Source organism: Mustela putorius, unplaced genomic scaffold, assembly GCF_011764305.1.
Source record: "Mustela putorius furo isolate JIRA1106 unplaced genomic scaffold, ASM1176430v1.1 tig00003932_pilon_pilon_pilon:0A:0A, whole genome shotgun sequence".
Taxonomy (NCBI): Eukaryota; Metazoa; Chordata; class Mammalia; order Carnivora; family Mustelidae; genus Mustela; species Mustela putorius.
Window position 1 is genome coordinate 747,196 of NW_025422077.1, and position 27,248 is coordinate 774,443.

General features: G+C 36.0%; 1 long non-coding RNA gene across 1 annotated transcript; it reads left to right on the forward strand.

The window, feature by feature from the left end:
* Window positions 1-17,525: 17,525 nt before the first annotated feature.
* LOC123388981 lies at window positions 17,526-23,105 on the forward strand. Its single transcript, XR_006603502.1, has 3 exons — window positions 17,526-17,610; window positions 18,708-18,860; window positions 22,984-23,105. It is a non-coding gene; the product is annotated as an uncharacterized LOC123388981 (long non-coding RNA).
* Window positions 23,106-27,248: the final 4,143 nt, after the last annotated feature.

The following is a 27,248-nucleotide window of genomic DNA, read 5'->3' on the forward strand; positions in this document are numbered from 1 at the left end:
TTCAGTGTCTCTTAAGTCTCTTTTAATCTTTGATGTTTCTTTCATCTCTTTTGCTCTCTGGTTTTTTTTTTTTTCTTTTTCACATGCAATATATTGCTGAAGGAGCCAGCAAAGAGGTTATCCTGCAAAGCTTCCCACAGTCTGAACATTGCTGATTATATCCCTAGGGTGTAGTTTAACATATCTCCCTGTCTGCTGATCTGGAGATGTGATCACAATTAGACTTGTTTTTACCACCCTTTGGTAATACTAGGTTCATAAACGGTAATGTGATTTTTCATCAAGAGTCCCATGGTATCTGGATGTTTCCTATTCTGTGATGTTAGTAGCATTTATGTTCAATGCCAAGATCTTTCAGGGTATATTAATGTTGTGTAATGAGGCTACTTTCATTCTATTATTTCTTCTTTGTTTATTAAGTGAGATACTTCTAACAAACTTTACCTTATCTACTATTTGGTTATCCAGTGTCAGGATAGACGATATCTATCTATCAAGATATATTTCTTATATATAAGAAAGGCTGAATAAATGTTTATTTCCATTTATGTACCAGTTATTAAAGAAAAAAACTTAGCTCTGTGTCATCTGGAGGTGACCAATTAGTTATGTTTAATTTTGTTTTGTGTTGCTTTAGTAGGCATTTGAATATAAGCATTTAGTTTATTGATCTGTGTATACTCAGATTTTCCATAATGCACCAAGGGAATCTCTTCAAGATGGTTGATGAGCCTTTCAGTATAAGCTTTTTAATCTTTTATCATTTTCTTGATAAAAAGCCTGAAGTTGTTCTTGGATTTTCTTGACCATTCCTTGATTAAGATCTAAAATTCGCCGTATTTTTCAGTGAACTTAGATTCTTTTAAATCTTAAAACTTGTTATATTTGAACATAATAATTAAAAAAAAGAAAAGAAATGTTCACCAAACAGTAAGGAAAAAAAAAAAAAAAAAAAAAAAAAAAAGAACAACAGCAGCAACAAAAAGAACCTCACCCAGAGTATGTGAATACTTTGAATTCAATCTGGTGAGATCCTAAGTAGAGAGAACCCAGCTGAGCTTGCCTGGGTTTCTGACCTTCACATTTGTGAGCTAATACAGAGGTGTTATTTTAAGCCAAAACAAAACAAAACAAACAAACAGACAAACAGAAAAACCTGATATTAAATCTTCATAATACCAGGGCTCCCTGTTATTGGATTGGTCATTGTTTCCAGATTTTTTCAGGGGCGGGAGCTTGGGAATAGAATTTTAAGTTAAAATACATTCAGTAGTTTATATTGATCCTTGCAACCAAAACCAAAACCATGAACATTTTGTTTAACCCCTTCTATTTTGCATTTTTTCTTTTTTTTTCTTTTTGCATTTTTCTTTTTTTCTCCCAAACAGAAAATTCTAACTCTTAATACCCAGTAATGCAAGGTTGGTTTAACATTCAAAAGTCAATTAGTGTCATTCACTATAGTAAAAGGCCAAAAAAGAAAAAAAGAATCCTAAAAAAAAAAAAGTTATTTAGAATTCCACATAATTACTCATGCATTTTATTCTATAATATACATATAAAATCTCATATCGATACTGACGCTACTTACAATTGATTACAAAAGTAGTTTAAGGTGTTTTTGTTTGTTTTCATTCTTTTATCCCTTTGGCAATAGCTAATCAAATTAAAATCATTATATTCAGTTTGCCGACAACTGAATACATATTTAGTTTTCTTTGTTTCATGTTATTTTAGATTTTTTAAAGATTAACTTTAAAAATTATAATGATGTGAAAATGTTTAGTGATTCCAGATTCAAATCTACAAAACAAGTTTGGTCTAAAGAGTCTGACTTTTCACCCTGTCATATATACCCTGTTTCCTGCCTCTTGCTAAAGATTTCAGAAGTTATTATTTATCTTTTCATTATCTAATTAAAAATTCAGACTTACATATAATCACATTTTCCCCTTACTTATATAAATGGTAGCATATTATTATATATCCATTTCCCTGTTATATAATTTTTACAACTTTTTTGTGTTTTTTATGGGACTATATAATACAACAGTTTATTCAGTCTACTGATGGATCATTGCCTGTCTTTTACTATTAAAATTAGTAATTTAGTATATGGCTTCACTAGTAAATTCTATGAGAATCATAGGAAGAAATCAAACCAATTCTACCAGAAAACAAAAACCAAAAAAAAGAAAGAATACTATCCCAACCTAATTTGTGAGGCCAGCAATTACCCTGATACTAAAACCAAACAAAGGCATTACAATAAAACTATAGTCCAACACCCCTCATTAATATGGGTGCAAAAATCCTTAACTAAATATTAGCAAGTTGAATCCAATAATATATAAAAAGTAACGTATCATGACCAAGCAGGGTTTATCCCAGTAATGCAAGGTTGGTTTAACATTCAAAAGTCAATTAGTGTCATTCACTATAGTAAAAGGCCAAAAAAGAAAAAAAGAATCCTAAAAAAAAAAGTTATTTAGTGAGTAGTCATGAATATAAATCCTTTAATATTTGGCAGGATATAGCAGCAGTAGGATTCCACAAATGGAATTTTTTAGTCAGAAGATTCATGCATATATCACTTTTTCATAGAGCCATTTGTATTTTTACTATGAACTAACTGATCATTATTTTGGTGCATTGTTCTAAAACATTGTTTTTTATCTTATCGGAGCACATTCATATATTAGAAATATTAACATTGTGCATGCAATATAAATTGCAAATATTTCTTCCCAGTTTTATATTTGTCTTTTTTGTATGATTGCATTTGCCATGCCAAGACTTTTAAATCCATCATTTTGATAAAAAATCACATATCTTTATTGTTTATTGATTTTGAGCGTAGGCCTTTCACGGGGTAGAGAAACTTTTACACACTTCTGGTATACTTTAAATTGTGGGTGGTTTTTTTTTTTTTTTTTTACATTTAATTATTGTATCCACTGGACTTAACTTCAGAGCATAATGTGTGAAATTGCTCCAAATTTTCCAAAAGACTCAAGATTTATTTTTAAAAGACAGTCAAAAATAATGTGCAATTCTCTCCAAATGTAAAAGTCACCCTTTGATTCTCTTATTTGAAGACTGTTAGTCATTTACCATTCTTTTTTTTTTTTTTTAAGATTTTATTTATTTATTTGACAGAGAGAAATCACAAGTAGACAGAGAGGCAGGCAGAGAGAGAGGGAAGCAGGCTCCCTGCTGAGCAGAGAGCCCGAGGCGGGACTCGATCCCAGGGCCCTGAGATCATGACCTGAGCGGAAGGCAGAGGCTTAACCCACTGAGCCACCCAGGCGCCCTAGTCATTTACCATTCTTGGCCAGAGGCTAAAATTGTTTTCAAATACTTTAGAAGGTGAATTATCTAGTGTCATCAGTGTGTTAGATTGGCTTAGTTAAATTAACTGATGATTTATGGAACAACCTGTGTAATCCTATCTATGGATCAGCTAATGACTTTAAGATGAACCAGCAGCACCATTTGTTGAAGAGACTGTCTTTTTGAATCTTCTTTTCTGCTTTTTTGAAGATCAGTTGACCATAGAGTTGAGGGTCCATTTCTGGGTTCTCTATTCTGTTCCATTGATCTATGTGTCTATTTATATGTCAGTACCATGCTGTCTTGATGATTACAGCTTTGTAATACAGTTTGAAGTCTGGAATTGTGATGCCAAATAGTGTTGGGAAAATTAGCCACATGCAGAGGAATGAAACTGGACTACTTTCTTACTCCATTCACAAAAATAAACTCAAAATAGATGAAAGAGCTCAATGTAAGGCAGGAGTTCATGGAAATCCTAGAGGAGAACATAGGCAGAAACCTCTTTGAACTATGCTGCAGCAACTTCTTGCGGGACATCTCCAAAGGCAAGAGAAACAAAAGCAAAAGTGAACTATTGGGACTGCATCAAAATACAAAGTTTCTGCACAGCAAAGGAAACAGTTAATAAAAACTAAAAGGCAACCTATGGAATGGGAGAAGATATTCACAAATGTCTTACCAGGTAAAGAGCTAGAATCCACAATCTATCAAACTTATCAAACTCAGTACTCCAAAAACAAAAGTCTAGTCAAGAAACGGACAGAAGACATGAAATGTCTATTTCTCCAAAGAAGACCTTCAAATGGCCACCAGACACATGAAAAAATGTTCCACATCACTTGGCATCAGGAAAATACAAATCAAAACCACAATAAGATATCACATCACACAGGTCAGAATGGCTAAAATTAACAACTCAGGAAATGACAGATGTCGGCGAAGATGCAGAGATAGGGGAACCTTCTTACACTGTTGGTGGGAATGCAAGATGGTGAGGCCACTCTGGAAAATAGTATGGAGGTTCCCAAAAAAGTTAAAAATAGAACTACCCTATGACCCAGTAATTGCACTACTAGGTTTTAATCCAATGGATACAAACATAGTAATTTGAAGGGGCACATGCACCCCAATATTTATAGCAGCAATGTCCGCAATAGCCAAACTATGGAAAGAACCTAGATGTCCATCAAGAAATGAATTGATAAAGAAGATGTGATGCACTCACACACACACAGGAGTATTACTCAGCCATCAGAAAGAATGAAATCTTGGGGCACCTGGGTGGCTCAGTAGGTTAAGCCTCTGCCTTCGGCTAAGGTCATGATCCCAGGGTCCTGGGATCAAGCCCCACGTCAGGTTCTCTGTTCAGTGGGGGGCCTGCTTCCCCCTCTCTCTCTGCCTGCCTTTCTGCGTACTTGCAATCTCTCTCTCTCAATAAGTCAGGAAAAGGCAAATGCCATATGATTTCATGCACATGTATACTTTAAGAAACAAAACAAATGAACATGGGGAAGGGAAGGAAAGATAAAATAAGATGAAAATAGGAAGGCAAAAATAAGACCTAGGAAACAAACTGAGGGTTGTTGGAGGGATAATTGGGTGATGGGCATTAAGGAGGGCACGTGGTGTGATGACATTGTGTGTTATATGCAATTGATGAATCACTAAATTCTCCCTCTGAAACTAATTTTAAAAAAAGGATTAATCAGCAGCATTATGTAACTATGTTGATTTCCCTATAGCCAGGAATATACTATATTCTCCCATAGTTGATAGCCAACCACAGACACGCTTGAAGGAAAATTCCGCCTCCTACATGAACGCAAGCCATTTCTTTCTGTAATACATAACCACTCTGTATACATTTGATACACTGGTATGCATTTTGAAGGCACTGAACGTGTCAAGGGAAACTTCATTTGTTTTTGTCTCATTATACCTTCTGACACCACATTCAGAGCCAGTTAGTGTGGGAAGATTATGGTCCTCCTTTTATGCATATGAGATGTGATCCTATTACGTGGGCAAAATTGTGGTGTTCCTGTGGGGAACACACAAGGTTTGTAAGACTTCATCTCTTTGTCCTCATTCTCTTATTCAGGGACTGGGGAGAGGACAAAACTAGGACAAACAAGGGAGCAGATCCTGAAATATGGGTCCAGTGGGGCCATTAAGGTGTTGAGTTCTACCCAAGATACCTCATAAAAACAGCAAAAAATACTACTAGGTAACATTTATTGGGCACTTAATACATTCCCAGTACTGTACCAATCATTCACATGTGTTTCTCATTTAATGTTTAAAACTATACTTAAACATAACATATTATAGGTGAAGAAGCTTTACTCAGACCAGCTATGTGTGTCGCTAAAGCTTGTATTAGTAAATAGCATGCCTAGAATGCAAATGTAGAACTATTTGAATTAAGCCTGGGCTTTTAACCACTCTGCTGAATTTTCCATGATCATATCCCTGAAAATGAGCCCAAGCTAAGATCCTGAGTGTTTTCCAAGAAACAAATGCAGAAACAAAATATAAACCCCGGTCTCAACTAAGACAACACATGGAAGAAAGCCAAAGCCATGCATTAGGAAGGAATGACTTCATGTAAGGTATTGTCCCAAGAAAGCATTGGTACCTCTTTGGATAACTTAAAAACACCGGAATGCCCATAATTTAATATATTTGATGACTGGAAGTTTGATATGGAAGGACTTGACCTGCCAATTTTTAAAGATTTGACTGATGAAAGAGTTGATTGATTGACAGAGGGAGAGAGTAAGAGAGTGCTGGGAATGGCCTACAATTCTCGTACCGACAGATGAAAGATGACTCCACACTTGGCTGTGAGATAGAAACGAAGGGAAGAGGTCAGCACTCAGAGATGAAGACCCTTTACCCTTCTTTGGTCCCGCTTTTATTGGTCCTTCAGAATAACACAAAACTTTATCACTGATTCTCAGTCAGTGGTATGCGATTAGGGGTCTTACTAGAAGTAGGAGGATCTGTTTACATGAAAGATACGATATGCTAACTAATCTGAGTGTTCCAGGAGTTCTGCTAAACATAGCCTGGGGGACAATGCGTACATCTCTTAGATCCTTGGATGGCTGTTGGGACTAAAGCTTTGGGGACAGCAGTTTTCCACGGTGTTCCTACATCAGAGTGTTCATGCAGGCCTTGGCATCCCAAAGGCCTACGCCCTTCTCTGGAACCTGCCACCACCCCCAGTGGCCTCTGTGTCACATTTTAGCAAGCCAGGTATTATGGCTGATTTCTTGCCCTACATTAACCCCAACAAGAGAGCACAATCAGGGGGAGCAGCAAAGGGAGAGGGAGGAGCAGGCTCCCCACTGAGCAGGGAGCCTGGCAGGGGGCTCTATCCCAGACCCCGAAAGCAGGACCTGAGCCACAGGCAGATGCTTGACAGACTATGCCCCCAAGGCACCCTGGCCTGGCATTTACGTAGACATTTAGTTTGGACATATCCTCAAGATTAGATGGGTGTTTCCCCAAGAGGTGTGTGTTTGTTAGTATCAGACACAGATTATGTTAAAATAATTTTTTTCAGCAAATTTTTAAAATTTGAGTATAGTTGGCACACGATGTTATATGACTTTCAGGTGTACATGTAGTGATTTGACATGTCTGCTCCCACAGGTGTAGCTATCATCTGTCACCATATAGCTACTACAGTACAACTGACTATATTCCCTATGCTGTACCTTTTTTCCCCATCATGTATTCATCTCATAACTGGAAGCCTGTATCACCACACTAACCCCTTTCCCTCTGGCAACTATCAGTTTTCTCTCTCTCTTCATAGGTCAGAATCTGTTTTTTGTTGATTCATCTGTTTTGTTCTTAGATTCCACATGTAAGTGAAATCATATGGTATTTGTCTCTAACTTATTTCACTTAGCATAAACCCTGTAGGTCTGCCCATGTTTTTACAAATAACAAGGTCTTTTCCTTGCTTCCTTGTTTATGGCTATGTAATATTCACGTGTGTGTGTGTGTGTGTGTGTATGTGTGTGTACACGACTTCTCTTTATCCATCCATCCATCAGTGGATACTAGAGTTGCTTGTATATCTTGCCTGTTGTAAATAATGCTGCAATAAACTTAGGGTACATATATCTTTTAAAAGTAATGTGGTTTTTTTTCCTTTTGGGTAAAAACTGGAATTACTGAATCAGAATTTTTAATTTTTTGAGAGGCTGCCATACTGTTTTCTATAGTGGCTTCACCAATTCACATTTCTACCAACAGTGCATGAGGGTATCTTTTCTTCCAAATCCTTGGCAACACTTCTTATATCTTGTCATTTTGACTCCCGTTATTCTGGCAGGTATAAAAGATAACTCCTTGATGTTTTGATTTACATCTTGCTGATGATGAGTGATGTAGAACGTCTTTTCATGTATCTTTTGCCCATCTGTATGTCTTCTTTGGAAAAATGTCTAATCAAGACCTCTGCCTATTTTGTAATTGGATTATTTGAGGGATTTTTGGTGTTGAGTTGTTCAAGTTCTTTATATATTTGAGATACTAACCCTTTATCATGTGTTTCATTGGCAAATATCTTCTATTCATTTGGCTGTCTTTTCATTTTGTTGGTGAATTTCCTTGGCTGTGAAAAGGTTTTTGTTTCCGAATAGTTTATTTTTGCTTTTGTTTGCCTTGCCTTGAGAGACCTATCTAGAAAATGTTGCTACAGCTAATGTAAAAAAAAAATTGTTGCCTGTGTTTTTTTCTAGGAGTTTTATGGTTTCAGGTCTCACATTTAGGTCCTTAACCCATTGAGTCTATTTTTGTGTATGCTTCCCCAAGAATTTTGTAGGAGAAGAGTAACAAATTCATTTTGAAAGAAAGATTTAAGTGTATCAATGGTTGAGTATGTTGAATCCTTATTTTTTTATTCAATTACTTTTGTTCAGAAAAAGCTAACTATCTTAGTTCAAGAATGAGGTAAAGCTAGAGGTTTTTATGAAATTATTTTGCTTAATAAAGCTATATACACAGAGTGAATATTCTATATCACTGAACTCCTTATATAGTGACAATAAATTCCATTCTTAGACTCCTTCTAAGGAGTCTTTTTGCTTGTTTGTTTTCAGCTTTTTAGCACTGTTACTGTGCCTTCAAAATTTTCTGCAGTGGTCATACAATGATCTATGAAAGCAACTGCTCATTTATTAAAGTCTGACCACTCATTATTCATAAGAAATAGCTCATTTCCCCCCCCCCCAATAAATAGGATAGATTTGAAGCAAAAACAGGAAAAGCTGAGGTAATTGTACTTACAATGAAAAATTTTGACTAAAGGATGACTTTAGTCAAACTTTTTTAAAAAGATCTATATTTAGGATCAAAGGATATTTAAACATTAGGAGGTAGGTTTGAGGAGCACCTATGCTAATATGATGAAAAACATGTGGAATCGTGTTAAAGAATGAACACAGCTTTAAAACACATTAAAGTATGTTCACGTAATGAATTTAGAAATATCACAGAAATCCACCAATTTCCTGATATTACTAAAGCTTTATTCTATTTTTTTATTTGATTCTTACTGGGACTCTGATATCACCAAACTATTTCCATGTCCAATAATTGTTCTTCTGCTTTAAACAATTTTTCCCTAATGTCTGAAGTTATTTAACACATCTTGATCCCAAAGGTAAAAGCCATTTTTGCAGTTTTTGGTTTTGTTTTGTTGTTTTTTTTTTTTTTTTGTCCTATGTTTAGAAATTTCAATATCTTGCTATTTGTTTTTTTTTCCCTGTGTTTAGAAATCTCAATATCTTGCTATTTTTGGTATGAAAAGCCTTCTAATACAGTTCTAGAGAATTCACTTACTATGATTCCACATGTAAGGAAAAATTACAGTGTAAAGTCCTTAAAAATATCTACAGACTACTCTTCATTATATATTTTAGTTCATTTAAGTTTAGTATAATGGAAAAATTATGTGATTAGGTACAATCTTTCTTTTTAAAAAAACAAAGAGATAAATATGTATTTAAAAAAGTGAATTCCAGCTTTTTGGCAAGAGCCACACACATAAATAACTACAATTACTGTGGTAGATTGAGAGAAAGTAACCAAAAAGTGGGACAATAAAGCATTTAACAGTCAAGTCAGAGGAGACAAAGAAACTCTTCAGGTCTTAGACATCAATTAAGGTTTTATGTACATTCAAACTGGTTTTGCAAATATTAAAGGAAATAGCATGTGTTGCAAAGGACACAAACCATCAGGTCTAAAATGGTGGGGAGTAAGTTATGAAATGACTTAAAATATTCAATTAGTTTAGTCAAATTATAATGGTTAGATACTGGTAGTTTTCTTTCTTTCTTTTTTTGTGGGGTTTACAAGTACTTCATTTTTTAAAATTAAATTAAATTTTTTTTCAGTGTTCCAAAATTCATTGTTTAGGCACCATACCCAGTGTTCCATGTAATACATGCCCTCCATAATACCCACCAGGTTCACTCAACCTCCCACCCACCTCCCCTCCAAACCCCTCAGGTTGTTTCTCAGAGTACACAGTCTCTCATGGTTTGTCTCCCCCTCCAATTTCCCCCCAAATCACTTCTTCTCTGCATCTCCCCTTGTCCTCTGTGTTATTCCTTATGCTCCACAAATAAGTGAAACCATATGATAATTGACTCTCTCTGCTTGACTTATTTCACTCAGCGTAATCTCTTCCAGTCCCATCCATGTTGATACAAAAGTTGGGTATTCATCTTTTCTGATGGAGGCATAATACTCCATTGTATATATGGACTGTATCTTCTTTATCCATTTGTTAAAGGTCATCTTGGTTCTCTTCACAGTTTGGCTACTGTGGCCATTGCTGCTATAAACCTTGCAGTGCAGATGGCCCTTCTTTTCACTACATCTGTATTTTGGGGGTAAATGCCCAGTAGTGCAATTACAGGGTCATAGGGTAGCTCTATTTTTAATTTCTTAAGGAATCTCCCCACTGTTTTCCAAAGTGGCTGCTCCAACTTGCATTCCCTCCAATAGTGTAAGAGGGTTCCCCTTTCTCTACATCTTCTCCAACACTTGTTGTTTACTGTCTTATTAATTTTGGCCATTCTAACTAGTGTAAGGGGGTATCTCAATGTGGTTTTGATTTGAATCTCCCTGATGGCCAATGATGATGAACATTTTTTCATGTGTCTCTTAGCCATTTGTATATCCTCTTTGGAGAATTGTCTGTTCATGTCTTCTGCCCATTTTTTGATGTGATTACCTGTTTTCTGTGTATTGAGTTTGTGGAGTTCTTTAGAGATCTTAGATATCAGCCCTTTGTCTGTAGTGTCATTTGAGAATATCTTCTCCCATTGTGTAGGTTGCCTCTTTGTTTTGTTGACTGTTTCCTTTGCTGTGCAGAAGCTTTTGGTCTTGATGAAGTCCCAAAAGTTCATTTTCAATTTTGTTTCCTTTGCCTTTGGAGACATGTCTTTTTTTTTTTTTTTTAAGATTTTATTTATTTATTTGACAGAGAGAGATCACAAGTAGGCAGAGAGGCAGGCAGAGAGGAGGAAGCAGGCTCCCTGCTGAGCAGAGAGCCCGATGTGGGACTCGATCCCAGGACTCCGAGATCATGACCTGAGCCGAAGGCAGCAGCTTAACCCACTGAGCCACCCAGGCGCCCCTGGAGACATGTCTTAAAAGAAGTTGCTGTAGCAGATGTTGAAGAACTTACTGCTTATGTTCTCCACTAGGATTTTGATAGATTCCTGCCTCACGTTGAGGTCTTTTATCCATTTCAAGTTTATCTCTGTGTATGGTGTAAGAGAACAGTCAAGTTTCAGTCTTCTACACATAGCTGTCCAATTTTCCCAGCACCGTTTATTGAAGAGACTGTCTTTTTTCCACTATTTTTTTCTGCTTTGTTGAAGATTATTTGACCATAGAGTTGAGGGTCCATATCTGGGCTCTTTTCTCTGTTCCACTGGTCTATGTGTCTGTTTTTGTGCCAGTGTCTTGTGATCACAGCTTTGTAATATAGCTTGAAATCAGAAAATGTGATGCCCACAGTTTTGTTTTTCTTTTTCAGCATTTCCGTAGCAATTTGGGTTTTTTTCTGGTTCCATACAAATTTCAAGATTGTTTGTTCCAGCTCATTGAAAAATGCCAGTGGAATTTTGATCGGGATGGCATTGAAAGTATAGATGGCTCTAGGCAGTACAGACATTTTTAACAATGTCTATTCTTCTGATCCATGAGCATGGAATGCTCTTCCATCTTTTTGTGTCTTCTTCAATTTCTTTTGTGAGTGTTCTGTAGTTCTTGGAGTGCAGGTCCTTTACATCTTTGGTTAGGTTTATTCCCAGGTGTCTTATGGTTCTTTGTGCTATAGTAAATGAAACTGATTCTCTAAGTTCTTTTTCTATTTTTTCATTGTTAGTGTATAAGAAAGTAAGTGATTTCTGTACATTGATTTTGTATCCTGCCATATTACTGAATTGCTGTATGAGTTCTAATAGTTTGGGGGTGGAGTGTTTTGGGTTTTCCATATAAAGTATCACGTCATCTGCGAAGAGAGAGTTTAACTTCTTCTTTGCCAATTTGAATATCTTTTTTTTTTTCTTTTCGTTGTCTGATTGCTGTTGCTAGGACTTCTAGTACTATGTTGAAAAACAGTGGTGAGAGTGGACATCCTTGTCATGTTCCTGATCTCAAAGGGAAGGCTGTGAGCCTTTCCCCATTGAGGATGATATTAGCTGTGGGTTTTTCATAGATACATTTTATGAAGTTGAGGAATGTTCCCTCAGTCCCTATACTTTGAATCATTTTAATCCAGAACTGATACTATATCTTGTCAAATGCTTTTTCTCCATTAATTGAGAGGACCATGTGGTTCTTCTCTCTTCTCTTATTGATTTGTTTTGTCACACTGATTGATTTGTGAATATTGAACCACCTTGCATCCCATGGATAAATCCCACCTGGTCGTGGTAGATAATCTTTTTAATGTACTGTTGGATCCTATTAGCTAGGATCTTGTTGTGGATCTTGGCATCAATATTCATCAGGGATACTGGTCTGAAATTATCTTTTTTGGTGGGGTCTTTGCCTGGTTTTGAGATCAAGGTAATGCTGGCTTCGTAGAAAGAGTCTGGAAGTTTTCCTTCTGTTTTTTGAAACTGCTTCAAGGGAATGGGTATTATTTCTTCTTTGAATGCTTGGTAGAATTCTCCAGGGAATCTTTCAGGTCCTGGGCTCTTGTTTTTTGGGATGTTTTTGATCACATCCTCAGCCTTGTTACTAGATATTGATCTCTTCAGGTTGTCAATTTCTTCCTGATTCAGTTTTGGAAGTTTATAGTTTTCCAGGAATGCATCCATTTTGTCTAGGTTGCTTAACTTATTGGCATATAACTGTTGATAATTTCTGATGATTGTTTCTAATTCCTTGATGTTAGTCATGATCTCTCCCTTTTCATTCATAGTTTTATTAATTTGGGTCCTCTCTCTTTTCTTTTGGATTAGTTTGGACAGTGGTTTATTGATGTTAGTGATGCTTTCAAAAAACCAGCTTCTAGTTTCATTGATGTGCTCTACTGTATCTCTAGTTTCTACCTCATTGATCTCTTCTCTAATCTTGATGATTTCCCTTCTTGTGTGTGGGGTCAGCATAATTTGTTGTTGATTCTCCAGTTCTTTAAGGTGTAAAGAGAGCTGACATATTCTGGATTTTTGAATTTTTTTGAGGGAGGCTTGGATGGCTATGTATTTTCCCTTAGGACTACCGTTGCCATATCATATAGGTTTTGGATCAGTGTGTCTTCATTCTCATTGGTTTCCATGAATTGTTTAAATTCTTCTTTGATTTCCTGGTTAATCCAAACATTCTTAAGCAGGGTGGCCTTTAACTTCCAAGTGTTTGAATTCCTTCCAAACTTTTTCTTGTGGTTGAGTTCAAGTTTCAAAGCATTGTGGTCTGAGAATATGCAGGGAATAATCTTAATCTTTTGGTATCAGTTGAGCCCTGATTTGTGACCCAGTATATGGTCTATTCTGGAGGAAGTTCCATGTACGCTCGAGAAGAATGAGTATTCTGTTGTTTTAGGGGGGAACATTCTGCATACATCTATGAGGTCCATCTGGTCCAACGTGTCCTTCAGTGCTCTTGTTTCTTTATTGATTTCCTGCTATTACTGAGAGTGGTGTCTTAAGATCCCCTACTGCTAATGTAGTCATATCAATATGACTCTTTATCTTGATTAACAGTTGTCTTATGTAGTTGGCTACTCCCATATTGGGGACATAAATATTTACAATTGTTAGATCTTCTTGGTGGCTAGACTCTTTAAGAATGATGTAATAGATTCTGGACACTAGTCCTTTGGAGGGAGACAAACCATAAGTGACTCTTAATCTCACAAAACAAACTGAGGGTTGCCGGGGGGAGGGGGTTTGGGAGAAGGGGGTGGGATTATGGACTTTGGAGAGGGTATTTGATTTGGTGAGTGCTGTGAAGTGTGTAAACCTGGTGATTCACAGACCTGTACCCCTGGGGATAAAAATATATGTTTATAAAAAATAAAAAATTAAAATAAATAAAAAAAAATGATGTAATACCCTTCTTTATTTATGACTACAGTCTTTAATTTAAAATCTAATTTAGTAGTTTTCTTTCTTGATTAGTATTTATCACTTTTTAAGATACAGTGTTTAAAATAATGCTCACTTTTCGGTGTTTTAATATGTCTTACTGTGAAAGAGAAAACTGTACCAAAATCTTAATAAACAATAAAAAATACAAGTGGCACAAACTTATGCAATAAAGTCTAAAAGTCTCATGTAATTGACAACACTCAGTGTTCACAAAATTATGGAGAGGCAAACATACTCTATTGATGCAGAGATGGTCAGAGTGAAAGTAATAAAATGTTTTCAGAGGCCGTTGTTAAACTGTTATATTTGCCAAAAGTCTGACCCAGCCGTTCTTCAAATTATTCATCCCCATTTTACCTCTTACAAATGTGAAAAGATGTATGCACAAATATATTCACTTAAAATTGGTCATAGCCAAAAACAGAAAAGAAAAGAAAAGAAAAACAACTCACATTCTACCAGAGGCAGTTTCACAAATGTAGGTTTGTCATGCAATTATTTGTCATGCAATTAAATGCTTTGTAGTCATTAAGAATGTGGTAGCTCTACATGTTTTAACATGGAGAGATGGCTAAGACATATCACTGAGTGAAAGAAACGAACCTTAATATCTCGAGTAAGGATATAAAAATACACAAATTATCAATAGTAAATATTTTTGAGAAATGGACTTGCATATGAGTGTGTGTTTATGGCTGTATTTGTTTTTAAGAAACATATATATGTTCCCTGATAATTCTTCTAGGAATTTGAATTTTTGTTTCTTTTCGATTTTCATTTCATATTATTGAAATGATTTCCATCTGGCAGCAGCATGCTTGAATTATAATCTGTCAAGAAAGAAATTAAAAAATGAAATAAAACCCATTTTTGCACAACTAAGAAAACTAAAGGGATAAATGAAAAGATGTAGATCAAAGATCAGAGTTTTAATGCATTTAATTATCATATCATATAATAAAACAAATTATATGCTGAGGAGAATAGAATAGAGAAGCTCATCACAGTTCTTTGGTTTGGTCACTTTTAAACAATTATCTTTCAATGCTACTCCTGTTTTTTATCTCAAACATTGTAGGAAATAATGGAAAATGAATAGGGGTGGATTCAAATTTATAGAGGTAAGGAATTAGGCACTTGTTATTTTTACATGTTGCATATATTTATAGAAAGCTTACCATCTTCAGATGAATGACATTTTTAGCACTATAACACTTAAAAAACTAAAACTAAAAATTGTGTCTTTAAAGGAAACTACTATGGGATTTTATTTTATTTATTTTTTTTTTAAAGATTTTTTTATTTATTTATTTGACAGAGAGAAATCACAAGTAGATGGAGAGGCAGGCAGAGAGAGAGAGAGGGAAGCAGGCTCTCTGCTCAGCAGAGAGCCCGATGCGGGACTCGATCCCAGGACTCTGAGATCATGACCTGAGCTGAAGGCAGCAGCTTAACCCACTGAGCCACCCAGGCGCCCCTACTATGGGATTTTAATTGATTATTTTAATTTATGATGATGATGATATTTCAATTTAAAGTCTGGCATCAAAGAGGTTTAGAAGGGATTCAGTACTTATAATTAAAGATTCAAAAAACAAAAACAAAAACCCTGAATCACAGTTTTGTCCAAGGGGTTGCCTACATGGGGCAAGTCATTCTGTGGACCAAACAAGAGACATACAGACAACATTGGTGTTAAAGTTTCAGGCTCCAGAGGCAAGGTGCCAGAAAGCATCTCCTAATTCAAACTGAGGATGCATTTCTGTTTTGACCATCAATAAAATGAGATGTTAGTCTCTTACCTTATCATTATGTACTCTTCAGCATCACATGCTGCATGAATCTAGTTAGTCAATATAAAATTGATAAGGAAGCAAATAGGAAATGCCAATTATAGATGTAGGAGAATAGGTAATTGCTTTATTCTAATTGTGCCAGGGGCCAAATCATGGGAAAAAGCAGCCATGCCAGAAAATGTAGATAATTGACCGTAAGAGACTAAAATTCCAATGCCTATAGGCTATTTGAATCAGTGAGGTGCAGTGGACATAAAGTAACAGAAATGGCAGAGATTGTGGCCAATAGGAATGGCATCCAGCTGCTTGTTGCTATATGGGAATGAAGATCCATACTGAAAGATTTGTTTGATTTTCAGGAGAAGTCAAGAAATAGGAATGATTCATTAAATTTCCCAATGTCTGAAATATCATGATGGTTAAGCAAAGCATGACAGTGGGGTAATTCCAGGCAGTGACTTGCCCATCAGTAGTGCCTACTACCAGGATTTACATCTATGAAAACAGCCAGTATGAGTGGTATGAAGTCATTTTCCCCTTCAGTCGGGCTGTGGTTCTGAAGATCACATCATGGAAATGAAATGGAATATTTATCACACTTCCTCAATGTCTGAAAAGAAAATGAGAGAGAAAATTGAGGACTTAATTTTCTTTAAGCAACTGCATAGTAGAGAAAGGGGGAGATTATAGTTCAGTAGATTTATAATATTGGTTTTGTAGTCTCATATATATTGTATGTCCCAAAGATAATGGACTGTAGATAATTTTTGTGCACCATGCCGGGACTCAATTATTAGGTAATACCTAATTACCCTGATTTGATGCTAACTCTCTAACTTAACAATTATTTGATCTTTCACTTTGCAAGTTAGAAAAGGGCTTTTGAGTTGTTTCATTTAAAGCACTAATTACATGAAATATATGGTAACAGGTGGCGTACAAAAACAGTAAGTGGCTTCAATCATTTGAGTATACGCACTGTCAGTTATGGCTAAAATATATGGCAGGACTCCATGTGTTCTGTGCGTGCTCTTTTTTCCTCAAAGAGGAAGCATCTGGGGAGCTTTGTATGTTAAACTCACTGGACACACAGAAAGAACATTGTTTGGAAATGTTCCTGTGCTTGCTGCAGAACTACGTGGAGTTTTACTCCAACCAAGTCTGTTCAGGGGTCTGTCCTTATACAAAGTTTCTCCTTATCTACATTACAGACTCATTCTTGAAAAGACAGAGAAAGGTTAGGAGGTAGGGAAATTTTAAGAGATAACTGCTCTGGCTCGTCCATTAATAATTTGTCACAACATCCCCAAATTAAATTGTAATATACTCCATTTGTATTAGTTATAAGGGGCACTGACTAAGTAGCCAAATAAAAGTGTTAAATTGAGTTTATTGAGACTTTCTGAATGATTACTATTTTCCTAATCTTTTTTAAACAGTTCTTAAAAATTACATATATACAAGGCACCTGGGTGGCTCAGTTGGTTAAGCATCTGCCCTCAGCTCAGGTCATGATCCCAGGGTCCTGAGATCGAGTCCACATTGGGTTCCCTTCTCAGTGGGAGTCTGCTTCTCCCCCTCCTTCTGCCCCCCTTCCTTGTTTGTGTTTTTTCTCTCTCTCAAATAAATACAATCTTTTTAAAAATTGCATTTATACAATATATGTACACATGTATACATATATACATACATATATTCATAATTTTATATGATTCAAATACTGAATCACTGAATTTGGTGATTCTTTGTCTTACAGGAAGAATTTAAGAGGATTGAGAATCCTTGCATACACTGCTGTTTGTTCTTAGAACCGCAGCATTCCTGGATTACAAAACTTAAAGGTATCATTAATTATTAAGGATTTTAGTATATATTAACATTATTAAGGTTTTTGATATACATTACTAAATTTTCCTGTCAGTTTCTTTTTTTAATTTGCTCTTTGTTAACCTGTTCTTTCCTTTTGTTTTAGTGCTACTTGACCAAAAATATGGGTGACTTATGTTCTTCTTAATATATCTTTTATTCAAGTGCTCCATTCATATGTATATAACTATATATTACATATATAGTACATATATATGTGTGTGTATGTGCAAAGCTTATTGATTTTTAACTTTTGAACCATTAGGGTTTGTTTTGTTTTGTTTTAAGATTTTTATTTATTTATTTGACAGACAGATCACAAGTAGGCAGATAGGCAGGCAGAGAGAGAGGAGGAAGCAGGCTCCCCGCTGAGCAGAGAGCCCGATGTGGGGCTCTATCCCAGGTCGCTGGGATCATGACCTGAGCTGAAGGCAGAGGCTTTAACCCACTGAGCCACCCAGGTGCCCCTTGAACCATTAGTTTTGATATTTCTTTTTGGCTCAAGTTCATAATAAAATATTATGTATTAGAGAGCAGTTCATTTTTCATCTGTCCCCATAAGCTTGCAGTACTAGTCAACCTGAGCAATCAGTTTTGCCTAAAATACAAAAAACAGCTCTGTAATCTATTAGAGAATACTTTGATACATCTTAAGAATATCCTGAGAAATCCTGAAAATCCTTCCTTTAAATTTCTCTCATTAATTGATTTGTTTCTAAAGTAAAGTACAATTAAAAGAAAAAGTAAGAGTGTGCAACATTTAAAAAAAAAAAAGCCTCAGAGAAAATGGATCTATGGTAAGACTATTTCTGTAGGATACCAATTTAGAAGTTAGAACCTCCAAAATACAGTCCTGTAAGACCTTAAGAAATAAATGAAGTTCTAGTCAAAATATACTGATGATTCTTTCTTCTGAGGAGACTTTTTCTGATTATTTATCAATATGTCAAGTCATGAGAACAGACTAGAATTACAGTAGATCCATTTTATGCTGAATGAAGGTTCTAGGTGAGATAATTTTTGAATTTTATCAGAGGATCAAGATGACTCATGAATAACCTTCTCAAACTAGGAAACTTAGGAGGAGGAGGAGGACCCTGAGCTTGTCTCCTTCCTGAACACAGCTAGATCGTTCTCAGACTACTCAGAACATCCAAGAAATCAGAGCTCTGAGAGAACAAAAACTGCAAAGTCTACAAGTAGAAAAAGGACCACCTTTTGGAAGGTAGGCGGTGCAGAAGTTTTCTTGGGGGAGATACAGCTTTAGATACGGTGGCGGGAAGGAAGTCTACTTATGGAGGCTACTGCAAAATATTAGAAGCAGCAGAGTTCAAAATCTGAACTTTCAGGTTCACTACCATGGGAGATGTTCCTGGCTTAAAGGTGTTCAGGTTGTGAAGAGGGGTGGAATCCCAGGAGAGATGGTCTGAGAATCCTGAGAATCCTGTGAGTTGCTGAAAGAAGGGATGGCATCAAAGTGCTGCACCAGTCCCAGGCATAGGAGCTGGGAAGCCAGCCGAGAAGAGCTAATCTTGGTGCTGGCTTTATGCTATAAACAGTAAACCAACATGTGGTCACGCCATTGCTTCCCTGGGACAATCTGCAAACGTGGTGAGACCCTCCCCTTCCAGGAACAGTGCAGATCCAGGCACAGGAGTCCCTGAAATTTAGAGATTTAAAACTTGGTACAGTGATTGAGATAAAAATGTGCTGAATGGGAAAAATATGCAGACAAGAATTCCTTATCTAGCAAGGCTATATTTTGGAATAGAATGAGAGCTAGTTTCCCCAGGCAAGCAGAAACTATGGGAATTTGTAACCACTAAACCAGTCCTGCAAGAAATTTTAAGGAGGACTGTCTGAGTGGAGGAATAAAAAAAGACAAAAAGCAACAAAAACTAGAAAGGACCAGAGAATGTCACCAGGAACACCAACTCTATAGGTAACAAATGGCACTAAATTCTTATCTTTTGGTAATCACTCTGAATGTAAATGGACTAAATGCACCAATCAAAAGATATAGGGTATCAGAATAGATTAAAAAAAAAGAAAACAAAAACAAGATCCATTTATATGCTGCTTCAAGAGACTGACTCATTTTAGACCTAAAGACACTTGAAGATGAAAGTGGGGGATGGAGAACCATCTGTCATACTAATGGACACCAAGAGGAAGATGAAGTAGCTGTACTTTTGTCAGACAAACTAGATTTTAAAACGAAGACTGTAATAAGAAATGAAGAAGGGTTTTATATGATAATTAAGAGATCTATCCATCAAGAAGATCTAACATTTGTAAATATTTATGCCCCCACGTTGGGAGGACCCAAATATATAAATCGATTCATAATAAACGTAAGAAACTCAGTAATAATACAACAATAGTAAGGGACTTTAACACCTACAGCAGTGGACAGATCAGAAAAACAACTGAGCAGAAAAACAAGGAAACAATGGCTTTGAATAACACACTGGACCTGATGGACTTTACAGATATATATAAATGTTCTATACCTGTTATATATATATAACAGGTATAACAGGTATAGAACATTTCATCCTAAAGCAGCAGAATACACATTCTTCTGAAAGGACTAACAGGAGATTAAAGAAGGATTAAAAAAATACATGGAAGCAAATGAAAATAAAAGCAAGATAGCTCACAACCTTTTGGATGCAGCAAAGATAGTTCTATGAGGGAAGTATATTGCCATATAGGCCTACTTCAAGAAGCAAGAGAAGTCTCAAATATAAAACCTAACCTTACACCTAAAGAAGCTAGAAAAGAAATAGCAAAGAAAGTCTAAAGCCAGCAGAATATGGAAAATATAAAGATTAGAGTGGAAATAGATTATATAGATCCCAAACAAAAACAAAAGCAAAACAAAACAGTAGAACAGATTAATGAAACTAAGAGCTGGTTCTTTAAAAGAATGGACAACTTCCTAGAAACTTACAAACTTCCAAAACTGAAACAGGAAGAAATAGAAAATTTGAACATACCCATAACTAGCAAAGAAGTTGAATCAGTAATCAAAAATCTCTCAAAAAACAAAAGTCTTGTGCTTTGGTGAGTGCTGTGAAGTGTGTAAACCTGGTGATTCACAGACCTGTACCCCTGGGGATAAAATGTATGTTTATAAAAAAACAAAAGTCTTGAGTCAGGTGGCTTCCCAGGGGAACTCTACCAGACATTTATAGAACAGTTAATAACTATTCTTCTTAAACTGTTCCAAAAATAGAAATGGGAGGAAAATTTCCAAACTCATTCTATGAAGCCAGCATTATCTTGATTCCACAACCAGACAAAGACCCCACTAAAAAGAATTACAGACTAATATTCCTGATGAACGTGGATGCAAAAATTCTCAACAAAATACTAGCAAATTGAATTCTGCAGTACATGAAAAGAATTTTTTTAAAGATTTTATTTATTTATTTGAGAGAGAGAGATTACGAGAGGGGAGAGGTCAGAGGAAGAAGCAGACTCCCTGCCAAGCAGGGACCCCAAAGCGGGACTCGATCCCGGGACTCCAAGATCAAGACCTGAGCTGAAGGCAGCCACCCAACAAACTGAAGAATTTTTCACCAAAATCAAGTGGGATTTATTCCTGGGTTACAGGGGGTGGGTCAGTATTTACAAATTAACATGACATGGATGGAGATAGAGTGTATTATACTAAGTGAAATAAGTCAGAGAAAGACAAATACCATATAATCTCATTCATATATGAAATGTGAGAAGGAAAGCAGATGAGCATATGGAAAAAGGGAAAAGAAAAAAAGAGGGGGAAGAAAGACATAAGAGAGTCTTAACAATAAAGAATGAACTGAGGGTTGATGGAGGGGTGTGAATGGGGGGTGGGTTAGATGGGTGGTGGGCGTTAAAGAACTTCTTGTTGTGATGAGCACTGATTGATGTATGTAAGTGATGAATCACTGAATTCTATTCTAGAAACTAACATTGCCCTGTATGTTCACTACTTAAAATTTAAATTAAAAATAAAAATAAATAAAACTAGAAAACCTATTCTTATAAATCATAGGTCATTTGGGTGTTTGACAGATTTTGTTTTCAAACAGTATGTAAGAATACTTTAAGTATTTAGACTAGGAGCTATAAGTGATGGTTACTGTTAGGGTCTTTGTTATTTTATGTCCCGAAGGGGAAAAAATATTATTTTGACTTCTTCAAATAAATATCACTTAAAAAGGTGATAGATCACCACTGAAATATCAGCAAATGATATAGTTGTATAGAGTAAGTCTCCTCAGATCACAAACACAGTGTCAAGAGCTAAATAAATCTCCCTCTGAGCTGCACTGCGTCGCGTTCATCTTCTCTCTCGCTGGGACCTGGCCTAAGTCTACTGTGTTTCTGCTACCTGTTAGTTACACAACTATCTTTTATACAAAATAAAACTCCCAATGGCTCTTTATTTTACAGAGAATGACTTTTCAGTACTATGGGTGTATGGTAGATCTTTTTTGGTATCATTTCTTGCTTGGCCACTACTGGTTTCAAATTGCATCTAATCCAAAGTTTCTAATATGTATTTCTCTAATTAACTTAGATCAAGTGATCTGATTGGTTTTCAGTTCTGATATGTATTTCAAAACTTGGAAACATTAACTTGTAGCTCTTTTATTTAAGCCAAGTAACTATAGGTGACATCTGTTTGGTATATCACAATTTAAATATGAATAATATATAAAACTTTATCTTAGAACTAGGCACTAATGTGTCAGCATGCTTTCTATTGTCCGTAATCAGTATTAAGCAGAATCATGTAAACATTAAGTACCTGGGCATGAAATTGAAAGCTTAAGCTCTCATTGTCATCATAGAGATTAACAAGCAGACACTGATAAGAAGGTTTAACTTCAGGTTGGGTATGTGGAAATAAACACTTGGTATTTTGCTAATGCAAAGTCAACTGTATTCATTTCCTAAAGAAAGAAAGAGCGCATCACCACTTGGTGGATATTTCAAGTAGTTTAATTAGACTTGTAGAAATTGACTTTTGTTGCTATTAGTAATAATAGTAATATGTATCAGTGTTCATTGTTAAGAGAGGTCAGCATTTGATTTCTTAACGGACCAGGCAGTAAATATTCAAAGTTTTGCCAGCCAGAGGTCTCAGTTGCAACTCTTCAGTTCTGCCATTGCAGCTAAAGACTGCCATAGAAAATACATAACTTAATGTGTGTGCCTGTCATCTAGGACAGCTTTATTTACAAAAGCAGGTAACTGGACCACAAATGATAGTTTGCCAATTTCTCTATGACTCACTTTATATAGTGTTTTCAGATAGCTGTAAACTAACACAGCCATCTTGTATTATCTAGCTATAGATACTCGCTTTTTGTTGGTGGGGAAGGGAGTCCAGATTTGACTTCTACCTGGAAAGCAAAGTAAGTGAGACTCAAGGCTCCAGGCTCCAATAGCTGCTTCTGGCATCTCTCGTCTTACAAAGTAAGCCACTCTAAAAGTCAAAATGCATATATTATTTAATCAATGAAAAATTCTTTTTACTTAATTCTGAATGTTTTCATACCAGAACAGGATGACAAGATGATAGTACAAGCTGAAGAGAGGCCACGGCTCGGATCCCAGCCAGGGGATCTGACACATGCTTCAAACGTAGGAATGTGAGAGCTTAGCCATATTTAGGAAGATTCACGTAGACAGAGAGGATGAACAACTGTTGTTGCTTCAGTGAGAAGAACCAGTTCCTGATCCAAATATTTTAAAAATAAATTAATAAGTGAACAACATTGAAGACATTATTAAATATTGTTCTGAAAAAAGTGATTAGGAATGATATTCATAATATAGTTTACATACATATGAAACCAAACCATTTGGACTCCATTTTAGGGCAATCAAAATAATAATAATAGTTATTATTATTATTTTATTATTTATTTGACAGAGATCACAAGCAGGCAGAGAGGCAGTCAGAGAGAGAGGAGGAAGCAGGCTCCCTGCTGAGCAGAGAGCCAGATGTGGTGTTTTGTCCCAGGACCCTGGGATCATGACCTGAGCTGAAGGCAGAGGCTTTAACCCACTGAGCCACCCCGGCACCCCCCAAAACAATTATTGAACACACTGACTCAGATATTCCACCCAAATCTGAGAGGATCCAGAAAAATTCTTGTCTAAGAATTTTTAAGAGCAGTCTAAAAAGGAAATGTGTGTGTTATGCATGATTAAAATGAAGGTTTTAAAAAGTGAAATGATAATGTGTTTTAAAACATAGTTGTCCAAATATACTTTATCTGTTTTAATCTACCAAGTGATCATAGTTACAGTTCTATTTAAAGGTGGATAGCATTTACAAAAAAGAAGAAATCAATTGGACAAGCTGATTGAAAAATAATCAAAACTGGAACATGATGAAAATGGATGCTATATAACCACAAGTCTTTTTGACACCGCAAAGATAGTTCTTTTCATGGTTTTGTATAAAAAGATTGTGATATACTTTTTAAAGCTATCATTTGAAAAGTTTAAATCAGTAGAGAGCTTGTACATGCTTTGTATGTTAAAAGCTAATATCTGAACATGATAAATATTTTTATTGTAAAAATGTTTATTGTAAATTTGAGTTAATATTTTTAAAATAAAACCAAAATTTTTATTATAAGCGTACCCTATTAAATTATAAATATTATATAAATCTGCTTATGTCTTTAAGCAATGTAAGTATATGTTAATAGGCATAATGTTATTTTTAAGTGAGTTATTAGTTGTATTGTTTGATGACTTAGTTATCATTAGCCATAGTTAAAAGCCTTATTATAATAAAAAGTTACATGCAATCTTAAGGACTTTTATTTTTATGTCCTGCTTTTCTATTTGTGGGAAGGGAGAAGAGGAGACATTTTGATATGAAAGAAAAAGTTAGGAAACACTATATGTGGGATGGAGATCTCTGCAGTATTTAAGATGTAGGGACAAACTGGTGATGATGGATTCTATTTTCTTCAAACAATTAGTGTAAAACAGGTTTCCTGAAGTATGACCCAATCAGCAATCCATTGTATATTCTCAACTAAAGTCACTCCGTGGTTTTTTTGGAATTTGGAATTTTCCCAATACAATCTAGTTTTCAGTTTGTACAAGACAAAGTCTATAAACAAGTTGGGGTGGGAGAAAACAAAAGAGAGACAAAGAGAAAATTAAGACAAACTGTAATGCTAAGCAGAAAAATGTTCGAATGCTTAAATAAAATATTTAGGTTCTCTTTATATTTTCCTTCAAAGTAACATATTTGATAAAAATTCTTATCTGGGGGGGCACCTGGGTGGCTCAGTGGATTAAGCCTCTGCCTTCGGCTCAGGTCATGATCTCAGGGTCCTGGGATCGAGCCCCGCATCGGGCTCTCTGCTCAGCAGGGAGCCCGCTTCCTTCCTCTCTCTCTCTGCCTGCCTCTCTGCCTACTTGTGATCTCTGTCTGTCAAATAAATAAATAAAATCTTTAAAAAAAAATTCTTATCTAGGGACATCTGCATGGCTTAGTCAGTTGGGTGTCTGCCGTCGGCTCAGGTCATGATCCCAGGCCCCTGGGATCAAGCCCCGTGTGGGCTCCCTGCTCAGCTGGGAGCCTGCTTCTCTCTCTCCGTTTGCTGGTACCCCTGCTTGTGTTCTCTCTATATATATGTATCAAAGGAATAAATTAAAAACAAAAATTCTTTTCTGTCTCTGATCAGCCCTGAACATCCTTTCAAGAAGAGACAATGACTAAAATACGAATAGACCTGATTTATATCCTTTGTAATTGTAAAAAAGAGTTTGCCTTGATGTGGGACATGAATCTGGCTCATTGAGAACATCTCCCATTTATTGTAATCAGTCCTCCTTGTAAGACATGGAAATGTTAATTCCAGTTAGGTTACTGAATTAAAAATGAAGGTCTCAAAATTTTGTTTGTATTCTTAAACTGTGAGTGTGTCATAGACTTTGTCCACATGTATGAATAACAAAATTTAATGTGCCTGTGAAGTACATATAATTGATGCCCATTCCAGGCTAAACTGAGAAATATCAGAATTCCCTGAAATCATATCTGTGGGTCATAACTGAGCATGTAGAAGATATTTGTCAGTCTAGTCTTCCTGTTAATTAACAATATGTAAATGACTGAAATCCCCTTTAACACTGTAAAACATAAACTCTAATAATCACCCAGGAAATTTGGAATTATGCCCCCTCTCTTGTTTTCTTGTACATGACTGTCTTGTCTTGTCTTTTCTTTTAGTGTCTGATTTTTTAAAGTTATTTTTTTATTATTATGTTCAGTTAGCCAGCATATAGTACATCCTGAGTGTTTGATGTAGTGTTCAAGGACTCATTTGTTGTGCTTACCACCCAGTGCTCCGCACCACATGAGTCCTCCTTCCGACCCATCACCCGGCTACCCCGTCCCCTCTCCGCGCTCCCATCTCTAACCTCCGCTCGGTTCCTGCGGTCCAGAGTCTCTCATGATGGTCTTTCCAATCAATTATCCCTTGTCTAAGGAGTTGGTTCAGTCACTTTATTTACTTTTGGCCAGAGTGTTGGCATGAGACACCTCTATAGATGTTCTTAAGAGTTTTTAACTTGATTACTGTTTGTTTAAAGAAAAGATTTCTACATGATTAATAACACGCATTTTAACTGCATCAGAATAACTTAAAGTAGAGTAACAAAGTAAAAGAAGCGCAGCACTGCATACTTGCTTATTTTATATTTCGAGGATCCCATGTTTGAGGAAGGATGAAGGAGAAGTGTATAATCTCTCTCTGGATCTTGAGGAATCAGCTGGAGAGGATCAAAGATAGACCAAGGTAAGCATCAGTGTTCCCTTAGCAAGGTCTTCTTTCCTCAGGTAAGCCTTTCTTTCACCTTTACCTTGTCAAGGCAACGTGCTATTCATTTCCTCTCCTTCCTTTGATTATTGAATTGTGATCCTTGTCGTCTGGTTACGCTAGGACTCTGTTCCTTGGTCATGAGAAGAATGAAGTAATTCGAATAATTTGAATTTATTTGTTTTTGAGGTTAATTAGTCTTAATGATTGTTGTGGAGGGAGACGAATACAGGATCACAAGATCCTCAGGCTCTAATCCTAAATTCCACTAGTTCAAGTGTGATCCTAGGCTGGCCAGCCCACCTCCCTGTCCTTCCGTCATCCATTCACAGAACAAATGCACCCGTTGTGGGAGACCAAGAAATGGTCAAAACATCCCTTCGGATTTGAAAATGAAACTGAGAAAAAGTCATATTATAAGTGAGATGAAAGGGGGGTAAGAAACGGTTAACTGAAACATGCTGTCTGTTACTTACAAGATTTGACAGGATTCTCCTGAGGTGTTTACTAGCTCATACTTGAAAATCTTTAAAATTACTTTTCCTCAACAATCTTATTGCTACTGACATTGAAAAACTTGGGAAAGTCTAAGAATATAAAATATATCAGAAAACATACTTGCTGTTTAGAGATCTTCTAATACTGTAATACTGAAAGGTTAACAAATATTTGCTTATTCATTGAATTCTTCAAGAAACAGTGGATCATTGTTGCTGTGTGCTAGATGTGATCATGACTCTTAATTTTTTTCTTCTTCCTTA